We start from the raw sequence: 12,963 nt of genomic DNA on the forward strand, positions 1-12,963 counted from the left end.
CTTCAACTAAGTGACGTCTTCAGTCTGTAGTTTCTTACCCGGGTTTACTGAGCCTGCACCGAGGCAACGTGCAGAGTTTGGCTGCAGGCTCGGCTCCTTCAGCCGAGGTCAAACACATATCTTTCTCCGCTCTGCCTCTAAAGCTGCCAACACACACAAATGCTTACCTGGGAATTATTTCCCTGCCTCGACAAAGTGGTATATGTTAGGATCTCTGTGCTCCTGAATGTGAAGATGCACAAGCACATTGGACCCACATAAACACATATACCTCCACTCAAGCGGGGGGGGGGGGGACATTCAACGCACACATGCTGTTCGGAGACACACACACACACACACACACACACACACACACACACACACACACCTACTCCCATTTACATACAGACAGGCTTAGAAATGAAGTAAATGACTTTGCAGCTGTAGCCATTATTCTACTGCAAATAATTTCTTGGTGCTGCCATTTTGGAGAAACACATCAATCAGCAAATATTCTTTCTCTGCGGGGAGAGAGAAGTGTTGGTCTCAGCGTGTGTGTATGTGTTGTGTGTGTGTGTGTGTGTTGTGTGCAACAGCATTTGTTGAGCGTTTTTTAATTAGAGCAGGGTCAAGTCCAGCAGTAGCTGTTCCTGCCTTGTGGTACCCTGAGTCGAGAGAGGCTGTAAGAAAACAAACGGAAAGGCACGTGCCATCTGGGTCACTGCTCATTGTCCCTCGCTAGTTCCCCGTTTGTCTTTATTAACATTCAAACGTTATTAGTTCCCCTCGGGTAGGCATCGCGACAGGCTGGGGCGGGTGTGGACGTGTCTTTCCCAGTGCGGGAAGGGGAACAAGAGAAAAGGAGCAAGAGGGAGGCCTTCATTGTACGTGACGTCCATACCTATCCCCACCTTGCCTCACCTTGGCACTGCAGCGCACCTCCCTCCCACCCTCCCTCCATTTTCCCTCGCTCCCCCCCCCCGCTAAATCGCTCGTAATGTGTGTTCCCAAGTGACAGATTCCCACTCCCGTGGTTATTAGAGCCCCCCCGTTCTCCAGCAATGGTGTGATTCTCTGGGAAGTAAAACAGATACCAGTCAGAGGAGCTGAAAATGGATGAGGGAAGGAGGCGGGGGGGGGGTGAGAGAGAGGACAAGGTGAGATGGGTGGTGGAGAGGGGGAAAGAGGGGGAGAAAATGAGTCAGAGAAGGAAAAAGATGGAAAGGACCGAGAGAGGCTGGGATAAACGTGGAATGAATAGCGTGGGAAGAAAGGAGAGATAGGAAAAAAGTGAAAATGCATGTAGATGATGAGGGTGATGGCCAAGCAGTTGGGTGGAGTGACTCAACTGTGTCTTTAAACCAGACAAGACAGAATCGAGTTGCATTGTAATCTACCAAGCGTTCCCATTTTCTCTATGTAAAAAAAAATGAAAAAGAGGGAGTAAAGGATTTCAATAAAACGCAAATTGTTTCAAAAATATGCTTGTTACTTTTCTACAGTGTGGTTTCAGATTTAGATTAGGAACAAAAAATGTCGTGAGCGGCAGCTACATGCTGAATGCTGAAAGGCCACATCTATCCTTAGACCCTCGATTTAGACGAGGGAGCGCTCCACAGGAAAACCTTTACAGGGAAAAATAGGAGAAACCTTACTACGGAAAGGAGGGATTTCTCTTTCAGGGCAGACATGAATCGGGAACGCTTTATTTGTCATTTCATTTCATGAACTTGTGTACATGAAATGAAATGAAATATTGATTCCCCCAGCCCACATCAGTGAAACACAAAGACAAAACAGATACGCAAAAACTACAAGAACACATATAGCCAAGCTAAGAACACATATACACTACCGTTCAAAAGTTTGGGATCACCCAAACAATTTCGTGTTTTCCATGAAAAGTCACACTTATTCACCACCATATGTTGTGAAATGAATAGAAAATAGAGTCAAGACATTGACAAGGTTAGAAATAATGATTTGTGTTTGAAATAAGATTTTTTTTACATCAAACTTTGCTTTCGTCAAAGAATCCTCCATTTGCAGCAATTACAGCATTGCAGACCTTTGGCATTCTAGCTGTTAATTTGTTGAGGTAATCTGGAGAAATTGCACCCCACGCTTCCAGAAGCAGCTCCCACAAGTTGGATTGGTTGGATGGGCACTTCTTTGAGCAGATTGAGTTTCTGGAGCATCACATTTGTGGGGTCAATTAAACGCTCAAAATGGCCAGAAAAAGAGAACTTTCATCTGAAACTCGACAGTCTATTCTTGTTCTTAGAAATGAAGGCTATTCCATGCGAGAAATTGCTAAGAAATTGAAGATTTCCTGTGTACTACTCCCTTCAGAGGACAGCACAAACAGGCTCTAACAGGTACTATTTAATGAAGATGCCAGTTGGGGACCTGTTAGGCGTCTGTTTCTCAAACTAGAGACTCTAATGTACTTATCTTCTTGCTCAGTTGTGCAACGCGGCCTCCCACTTCTTTTTCTACTCTGGTTAGAGCCTGTTTGTGCTGTCCTCTGAAGGGAGTAGTACACACCGGTGTAGGAAATCTTCAATTTCTTAGCAATTTCTCGCATGGAATAGTCTTCATTTCTAAGAACAAGAATAGACTGTCGAGTTTCAGATGAAAGTTCTCTTTTTCTGGCCATTTTGAGCGTTTAATTGACCCCACAAATGTGATGCTCCAGAAACTCAATCTGCTCAAAGAAGTGCCCATCCAACCAATCCAACTTGTGGGAGCTGCTTCTGGAAGCGTGGGGTGCAATTTCTCCAGATTACCTCCACAAATTAACAGCTAGAATGCCAAAGGTCTGCAATGCTGTAATTGCTGAAAATGGAGGATTCTTTGACGAAAGCAAAGTTTGATGTAAAAAAAATCTTATTTCAAATACAAATCATTATTTCTAACCTTGTCAATGTCTTGACTCTATTTTCTATTCATTTCACAACATATGGTGGTGAATAAGTGTGACTTTTCATGGAAAACACAAAATTGTTTGGGTGATCCCAAACTTTTGAACGGTAGTGTATATCTAAACTAAGAAAACATATAACAAAGCTAAGAACACATATAACCAAACTAAGAACACATATAACCAAACTAAGAACACATATAACCAAACTAAGAACACATATAACCAAACTAAGAACACATACATATCTAAACTAAGAAAACATATAACAAAGCTAAGAACACATATAACCAAACTAAGAACACATATAACCAAACTAAGAACACATATAACCAAACTAAGAACACATATAACCAAACTAAGAACACATATATATCTAAACTAAGAAAACATATAACAAAGCTAAGAACACATACGTATATCCAAACTAAGAACACATATATCCAAACTAGAACACATATATATCTAAACTAAGAAAACATATATATCTAAACTAAGAAAACATATAACAAAGCTAAGAACACATACGTATATCCAAACTAAGAACACATATATCCAAACTAAGAACACATATATCCAAACTAAGAACACATATATATCTAAACTAAGAAAACATATATCCAAACTAAGAACACATATATATCTAAACTAAGAAAACATATAACCAAACTAGAACACATATATCCAAACTAAGAACACATATATATCTAAACTAAGAAAACATATATCCAAACTAAGAACACATATATATCTAAACTAAAAAAACATATATCCAAACTAAGAACACAAATAACCAAACTAAGAACACATATAACCAAACTAAGAACACAAATAACCAAACTAAGAACACATATATCCAAACTAAGAACACAAATAACCAAACTAAGAACACAAATAACCAAACTAAGAACACATATATCCAAACTAAGCACATATATCCAAATTAAGCAAAAAAAACCAAAAAAAAATTCACTGTCCAAGAAAACGAATTCCAGCCAGGATGACTGTCGGAACTGCCGGTCTGCATGGGCTAGCAGTTAGCTTAGCCTGCCCCGCTTCTGCGTCCTGTCAGACCGCCCTCAGTGTTTCCTCTTTGGCCACAGCTCTGGGCAGGGCCGTGGACCTTGGGCCTTGGGCCCACAGAATGCAACAGACCAGGCTTTCCCAGTCGATCCAACGCCAGCTCTCCCAGCCATACATCTTCGACACACCTCCCCGCACTCCACATGATGAACACAGTCAACACCAGGTGAGGCCACCGCCAGACTACCCTCGGTGTTATCAGAACTGCCGGTCTGCATGGGTTAGCAGTTAGCTTAGCCTGCCCTGCTTCCGCATCCTGTCAGACCGCCCTTGGTCTTTCCGCTTCGGGCACAGCTCCAGACATGCATGCAAGGTAGACAATGAGGCAACAGATTTAGCAATAAAATGCTTGATAAAACATTTAATAACTACAGTGATAAAGAAGCACTGCAGAACACAAGGAAAATAAGAAACTCCCGATGCCTTACATAGAAATTAATGGAAGCTGATACCACTGCAAAACAGCATCCGCAGCATCTGACTCTTACAGGGCCCTGGAAATAACTAATAAAGCTCTCATACACACAGACCCAGAAACATCACTCACACAGGCAGAGTCAGCTCATAGTGAGGACACCTTGAGCTACTGTCTGGTGAGGGAGATGATCTGCTCAAGATAGTTTGAGGTTGGCGGAAATCCTGTAAACTGGCAGTAACGGCACGGAGGAGTCGGCACCATCACAGGGATGTGGGTTTTATGGATGGGGGGGAGGGGGCACAGAAATACAAGAACAATCCTGTATTGGCTCCCGACACAGGATTCGGCATGGAATCGGTACAAATGGATGTGTACGTACAACCTTTGACATGCTTTCTCTCCCCCTTCTCTTGATCAGCCAAACAAAGGCACAATTATTTGAAACCTGCACACAACAACCCTGATCATGTTTCTTTAGAAAACATGAAAGTGAACATGTGCACACAATGCTGCTGACACCCTCGGAAAACACAGCTGCCAAGCACGGGGAGACGAGACATCACTCAACTTGACACAGCTTTGCACAAAAATGAACAAATGAAACTGCAGACCACAGTGGCATGCTTTTTTTTAACCATGCCAATAATTTCTTAATATGTGGATACAATTATTTTGGAGAGGGTTTATTGTCTTGCATCTATTTAGATAATATGTCTCCTCTCATTTTGAATAGTGTCTTGATGCATGCTCAATAATCCAGGTAAGAAGATCAAAGGAGGTTGAATCCGTTCATCTGGATACAACGTTTATTGATGGATACGTCTCATCACTCAGCTAATGAGGTGACGATTAGCTGAGTGATGAAACGTATCTGTAAATAAACATTGTATCCAGTTGAACGGATTCAACCTTCTTTGAATCTCATTTTAAAACTGAATGATACAAAAATTATCCACAATGTAATTTGGCAACATCTTGTGATTTTTTTTAATTTAATTTAATTTTTTGGAGCTGTCCATGGCTGCTTTCCTTTCAAAAGACTTGGCAACACTGCACTCACCTGCTCTGTATTTACCTTTATGTGGTGGCTGTACGTTCAGCTGCACCTTACTAACGTGTGTAATACATTTATCCTCACATCTTGTGTTGTGTATTTTTTTCCAAATTTATTTTTATTAAGACTAAATTGAGATCAAATTTAAATTTATCAAGATTAATATTAAATTTATTAAGATTAAATGTATTTCTATTATTTCTATTTTTATTATTTATTCTTTATTTTTATTAAAAGAATGCATACAACGAAAGACAACACAAAGGCTGGTGAGACAAAGTTATTGAAAAGAGAATACTTAAGTATAATTTTTTCCCAAACACTATTTATAAATGGTATGTGTTTGCCAATTGGCATGTTGACTACTATGTAAATGCGTGATTCCCAACTAATTGATAATGGGTGAGCTGCCCTGGTATCTATGGCCTTTTTCCATGGAGTCAGTGTCTTTTCTTTTTTTCTTCTTTTTTCTGGGTACTTGTTCTGTTAAGTTTAGTTTATTTAATTTGTATATTTTTGGGGGTTAATAAAGCCCTGACTTTTTGTTTCATCAAACCACTGTAGCTACATACCACAAATAACTAGTTTCTACTGAAAACCTACATAGCAATTTTTGTAAGATGTTTGTTGTGAGGAATAAATTACATAATCCATTGTATGCAAATAAAACTAAGATATTCAAACTGAGTTTGCATTTTTTGCACAATTATTTGTGAAGAGATACTCACGTTTCTACATGCCTTTGCCTGCACTAGCAGCCATGTTCAACCTGCTTCAGACACAATTCACAATGAATTAAGGGACATTGCATCTGGAAATGCTCTGTTTGGGGGGCTGTCTGGAGGGCCAGAAAAACGCTCCCCCTCCATCCAAATGAAATGCTACACCATATAGGGGGTTTTAAAATGTGAGGCACATCTCCCAGTGTGTTTCAAGGGAAGCGTGGAGAAATTAATTTCTCAGGAAAAGAAACGTGTTCCCAGGAATGAGTGAGAACAGAACACACAATTTCCATTGAATTAAGAAGAAAAATGAGCTCTAACCAAAAATGCCTGCTTATTCTGTATTCTGGGGCAGGGGGCCTGTTGATTAGTCCACTTAGATGATGAAACCTTTCTCTCAATACAGGTGTCCAGATGAACTGATTCAACTTTCTGTGACATACTAAACCATATTTTTAAAAATAAAAATCATTATCTATTCTAAAATATGCCTGTTCGGTGTTTCCTCCTCAGATCTGGTCCTCGTCAAAAACGTTACTCCTCAGTGCAGCAGGCAGGTCGGCCCAACATGTTCATGATGCCGTGAGAACAGCCAGCTAACACCCGCATGTAGCATCCTCCTCTGTCACAGCATCACAGTTCCCTGAGTGAAATACCAAACATGTCTGACAAATGAAAAGGGGCTGACGGTTCAACTGGGGTCCAAAGAAAGGAAGGTTAAGCCGCTCTCTCGAGAGAGAGAGAGCGCTTCTTTAACTTTGGTTTATCGAGAGGCAGGTCCTTGCCAGAATGTGTTATGTGTGGTCAGAAACAAGCTAACGATAGTGCAAAGTGAAGCAAAAGGAGACATCAGGGAGCAAAACATGCAGTTCGGGAGGGGGGGGGGGTCAGCTTTTCTAAGTATGAAAGAGGGAATCCGAGGTATAATGGCTGGGAACCACCGGTCTATTGTAAGTCTTGAAGAGACAATGTTAGATAGAATTAGCAAACAAGTCACAGTGCTCCATGAGCCATATTCAAGTTCTGGCCCGAGAGAAGAGAGCTCGACTCCTGCTGTGTGAGCCTGCAGATGAATGAGAGGCTGAGGCTCACGCTGGCCATCCTCCCAGAAACTGACTGATTAATTATAAAGGCCTGTTTGCCTCAGTTCACCCAGACAAATGTGCCCTTGCCTCACTTCCCTTGTGTGTGCGTGTGTGTGTTGTGTGTGTGCGTGCGTGCGTGCGTGCGTGCGTGCGTGTGTTGTGTGTGCGTGTGTGAAAGAGAGAGCGAATGAGCAAGAAGAGAGAGAGAAAGAGGGAGAGCGAGCTAGAGAGATTGTGTGTGTGTGTGTGTGTGTGTGTGTGTGTGTGTGTGTGTGTGTGTGTGTGTGTGAAAGAGAGCGAGAGAGCGAGAGAGATAGAGACAGAATAGCCAAAGCTCTGAAATGTGCCTCAGTGATGTCATCAGACATCAGCTGACTATTGATTTCCCTCTTGTACACAAGCATGCCCATGCATTCTGATTCTCTCCCTCTCTCTCTCTCTCTCTCTCTCTCTCTCTCTCTCTCTCTCTCTCTCTCCTCTCTCTCTCTCTCTCTCTCTCTCTCTCTCTCTCTCTCTCTCTCTCTCTCTCTCTCTCATCTCTCTCTCTCTCTCTCTCTCCGTCTCTCTCTCTGTCTCTCTCTCTGTCTCATGGCATGGCTCAGGAGGTAAATCAGGTCATCTAGTAATCAGAGCGTCGCTGGTTCGACACCCAGCTCCTTCAAAGAGCGTGCCGAAGTGTCCTTGGGCAAGACGCTGAACCCCTAACTGCTCCTGAGGAGCAGGTTGGCACCTTGCACGGCAGCCTCCTCCATCAGTGGATGTGCGTGTGAATGAGCGAATGTGAGGGATACATTGCAAAGTGCTTTGAGTGGACTAGAAAAGAGAGCCCACGCTGTGCGTGGAGATGAGCCCAACTATATCTAGTTGGTACCGCACCACCTCCCGCTGCGATGCCAGAAGTCGGCACACCCCGGTCCCTGCCTTTGCCTGCCACCTGGCCGGCATTGCACCCTACCCCAAGGTGGGGATACTCATCCCCGCGGGTGGTGGGTATATAAAAATTCCTATATAAATGCAGTCCATTTACCTACCTATCTATCTGTCTATCTATCTATCTATCTATCTATCTATCTATCTATCTATCTATCTATCTATCTATCTATCTATCTATCTATCTATCTATCTATCTATCTATCTATCTATCTATCTATCTATCTGTCTATCTGTCTATCTGTCTATCTATCTATCTATCTATCTATCTATCTATCTATCTATCTATCTATCTATCTATCTATCTATCTATCTATCTATCTATCTATCTATTTTCAACTCTGTGGGTATCAAGATGGAAACTGTGCTCTCTGCAAAGCATGGTAATGATTTCTTCCCTGCTAGGGGGCATCGTGAATCAGCACACTACCAGGTCACATTGTCAGAAACACAGCGTGGGTACGTCTCCATCATCCACTGGGGACAAGCACACAGACTCTGACAGGCACAGATAAACAACAGAGTCAGGCAGCACGAACACAGACAGCCCGGTGTATAGAAACAGACTTTGAGGCAGGACAGTCAGGAGGGGGAACAGACAGACTATTGAAGAGAGAAAACGACAGGTAGACAGACAACTGGAAGTGCAAAGTCTAACATGTATGGACAGTATAATTGATACTGGATAAATTAGCTATGATATAACTTAGTGTAAACTTTTTTCTAAATGTCTTTTAAGTGATGGATCAGATAAAAGTGTGTCCATTCACCTTATAAATGGTCACACGGCGGTCAGAAGTGGTTTCTCAGAACGGACAAAAGAGTGATGAACAGACAGCACAATGGTAACTGACAGATGGACAGATCAGAAAAGGGAAGGGTCGACAGACAGGTGGGTTGACGGGCAGACAGACAGATATACTAACAAAAGACATGGCTAAAATTACAAATGGACAGACAGATGCATACACAGAATGACAATGCAGACACAAGATGTCAAAGGGCACAATGATTTGATTAAGCCATTCCTTCCAGCACTCTTCTCAGTCCTCCTGCCCAGGAAAGGAAAAAGTCATTTCCTCCTGATCTGGTGTCTTCATAACTGTTTTGTCCCAGAGCAGCAGCTGGAGTGTTGTAGGAAGAGGGAGATGAGCAAAAATAAGATGAGGGGAAAACACGTGAAGTAGAAGGCCATCCATCCATCATTCAAGCCGCTTATCCCAAATGGAGTCGTGGGATGCTGCAGCCTATCCCAGCAGTCCTTGGATGGCGGGTGGGAGACACCCTGGACAGGCCGCTGGTCCATCACAGGGTCGACACATTCACCCAATTTAGTACCGCTCATTCACCTGACCTACATGTCTTTGGACTGTGGGAGGAAACCGGAGCACCCGGAGGAAACCCATGTAGACACAGGGAGAACATGCAATCTCCGCACAGAGGACGACCCGGGTTGGACTACCCCGGGGATCGAACCCAGGACCTTCTTGCTGTGAGGTGACCGTGCTAACCACCTGCGCCCCCATGCTGCCCTATGTGCCGCCTATTTATTTGCTTTTTAAAGGAACCATCAAACAGATATCCAACCATGGCTTCAGTGAGTCCACAATCCACCGTTTCTACATCTACATCATTTTGTTAGAGAATGGTTTTAAACTGATTTAAATTTTAAATTGATTATTGAAATTACCTTTTCTGTAAGTAGAAATGTAATTTTTAATATTATTCCAACTCCAATTTTAGCTTTTATTAAATCAGCATAGATGGCACTAATACTGTAACACAGTCTTAATTACACTGAAGGCCTGGGGTGAAATATCCCCCTTGACAGTATTTCAGGGGAGATGGGAGGACCCTGGTTGTGATGGCTATGCACTCCCTCAGGCCCTTGTGGAGGATGTATATACACACTAACATGCATTGATAGATTGTTTAACACAATCTTGGAAAGTGAGAGGATGCCTGAGTCGAGAAGAAGCATACTGGTACCAATTTTCAAGAATAAGGGTGATGTGCAGAGCTGTAGCAACTACAGAGGTATAAAGTTGATCAGCCACAGCATGAAGATTTGGGAAAGAGTAATAGAAGATAGGTTAAGAGGAGGTAAAGAGGAGAGGTGATGATCAGCGAGCAGCAGCATGGTTTCATGCCATGACAGAGCACCACAGATGCGATGTTCGTTTTGAGAATGTTGATGGGAAGTATAGACAAGGTCAGAAGGAGTTACATTGCGTGTTTGTGGATTTAGAGAAGGCATATGACAGGGTGCCGAGAGAGGAGGTGTGGTATTGTATGAGGACGTTAGGAGTTGCAGAGAAGTATGTAGGGGTGGTGCAGGATGAGGGAAATGTGACAATGGTGAGGTGTGCGGTTGGGATGACAGATGGGTTCAAGGTGGAGGTCGGATTACATCAAGGATCGGCTCTGAGCCCTTTCTTGTTTGCAATGGTGATGGACAGATTGACGGACAAGATCAGGCAGGAGTCTCCGTGGACGATGGTGTCCCTGGATGACCCTGTGATCTGTAGCAAGAGTAGGGAGAAGGTTGAGGAGAGCCTGGAGAGGTGGAGGTATACACTGGAGAGAAGAGGAATGAACGTCAGTAGGAGTAAGATGGAATACCTTGAATGAGAGGGAGGACAGTGGAATGGCAAGGATGCAAGGAGTAGAGGTGATGAAGGTGGATGAGTTTAAATACTTGGGGTCAACTGTTGAAGGTAATGGGGAGTTCAGAACAGAGGTGAAGAAGAGGGTGAGGCCAGGGTGGAGTGGGTGGAGAGAGTGTCGGGAGTGATTTGCGACAGAAGGGTACCAGCAAGAGTTAAAGGGAAGGTTTACAAGATGGTAGTGAGACCAGCTATGTTGTATGGTTTGTTGACAGAGGCACTGACAAAAATAGAGGAGGCGGAGCTGGAGGTGGCAGAGTTGAAGATGCTAATATTTTTGTTGGAGAGATGAAGAAGGACAGGATTAGGAATGAATATATTTGAGGGACAGCTCAGGTTGGACTGTTTGGCGACAAAAACAAGAGGCAATATTTAGATGGCTTGGACGTGTGTGGAGGGAGGATGCTGGGTATATTGGGGGAAGATGCTGAAGATGGAGCTGCCAGGGAAGAGGAGAAGAGGAAGGCCAAAGAGGAGGATGTGGTGAGAGAGGACATGGAGGTGGTTGGTGTGACAGAGGAAGATGCAGATGACAGGAAGAGATTGATTGGATGCTCCGGGTGCTGTGACTTTGGATTTGAGATTCTGCATACCGGTGTTTCTCATCTCAGCAGTGCAGGTGGCTCACAAGTCTGTTGTGATTCATATGACAACAGACTAACTGCATCTGTTAGCGCCACATTGTATCCTGCAGCAACAGGATTTAATGATCCAATTGAGTTTCATCCCGCGCCTGTCGTAACTAACCAGGAAACCACGCTCACACACGCACCCAGGGACTCTCTCTCCCTCTCTCTCCCTCTCTCCCTCTCTCTCCCTCTCTCTCCCTCTCTCCGTCTCATCTATCTCGTGCTCTCGCTCTCTCTCCTCTCTTTCGCTCCCTCTCTCTCTTTCTCTCGCTCTTTCTCTCTCTCCCTCTCTCCTCTCTCTCCCTCTCTCCTCTCCCTCTCTCCCCCTCTCTCCTCTCTCTCCCACTCTCTCCCTCTCTCCTCTCTCTCTCCCTCTCTCCTCTCCCTCTCTCCCTCTCTCCTCTCCCTCTCTCCTCTCTCTCCCCCTCTCCTCTCTCTCCCTTTCTCCTCTCGCCCTCTCTCCTCTCTCTCCCCCTCTCTCCCGCTCTCTCCCTCTCTCCTCTCTCCTCTCTCTCCTCTCTCTCTCCCCTCTCTCTCTCTCCCTTTCTCCTCTCTCTCTCTCTCCTCTCTCTCTCCCTCTCTCCTCTCCCTCTCTCCTCTCTCTCTCCCTTTCTCCTCTCTCTCTCCCTCTCTCCTCTCCCTCTCTCCCTCTCTCTCCCTCTCTCTCTCTCTCTCACTCTCACTCATGTGCTCTCTCCTCTCTCCCCCCGCTCTCTCACCTCTCTCCTCTCTCTCTCCCTCTCTCTCTCCCCCGCTCTCCCCCTCTCTCCCTCTCTCTCCCTCTCTCCTCTCTCTCTCCTCTCTCCCGTTCTCTCCCTCTCTCCCTCTCTCTCCCTCTCTCCTCTCTCTCTCGCGCTTTCTCGTGCGCTCTCTCTCTCCCTCTCTTTCTCTCGCTCTCTCTCGCTCACACACACACACACACACACACACACACACACACACACACACACACACACACACACACACACACACACACACACACACACACAGAGCACAGCAGAACACAAATAAAATCTAATGTATAGTAATTGCTACCCCAACTGTCGCCATCATTTTGCCTCAAGTGGTTCTGCTGTTAATGGAAACACGTTGATCAACAATTGTATCGTTAAGAAGTCAAGTCAGTGGTATTTGTATAGCCCAGTATCACAGATTACACATTTGCCTCAGTGGGCTTTACAGCAACACAACATCCTGTCCTTAGACCCTCACATGGGATGACCAACAACTCCCTAGAAAACCTCAGGGAGAGCAACAGAGGAGGAAGGATCTCTCTCCCAAGACGGACAACGTGCAATGGATGTTGTGTTTACACAATTTACACAATACCACACTAAAAGAGGATAACAGAAGTATCATGGAATTATAAAATGTATGAAGAATATGAGGAGGAGGAGGCCAAGCAGTGTCCAGACAACCCCGGAACAGCCCAGGACCAGGACCATCACCATGTAGACAATAAAAAATAAAA

This window comes from Lampris incognitus, chromosome 12, assembly GCF_029633865.1.
Source record: "Lampris incognitus isolate fLamInc1 chromosome 12, fLamInc1.hap2, whole genome shotgun sequence".
NCBI classification, from domain to species: domain Eukaryota; kingdom Metazoa; phylum Chordata; class Actinopteri; order Lampriformes; family Lampridae; genus Lampris; species Lampris incognitus.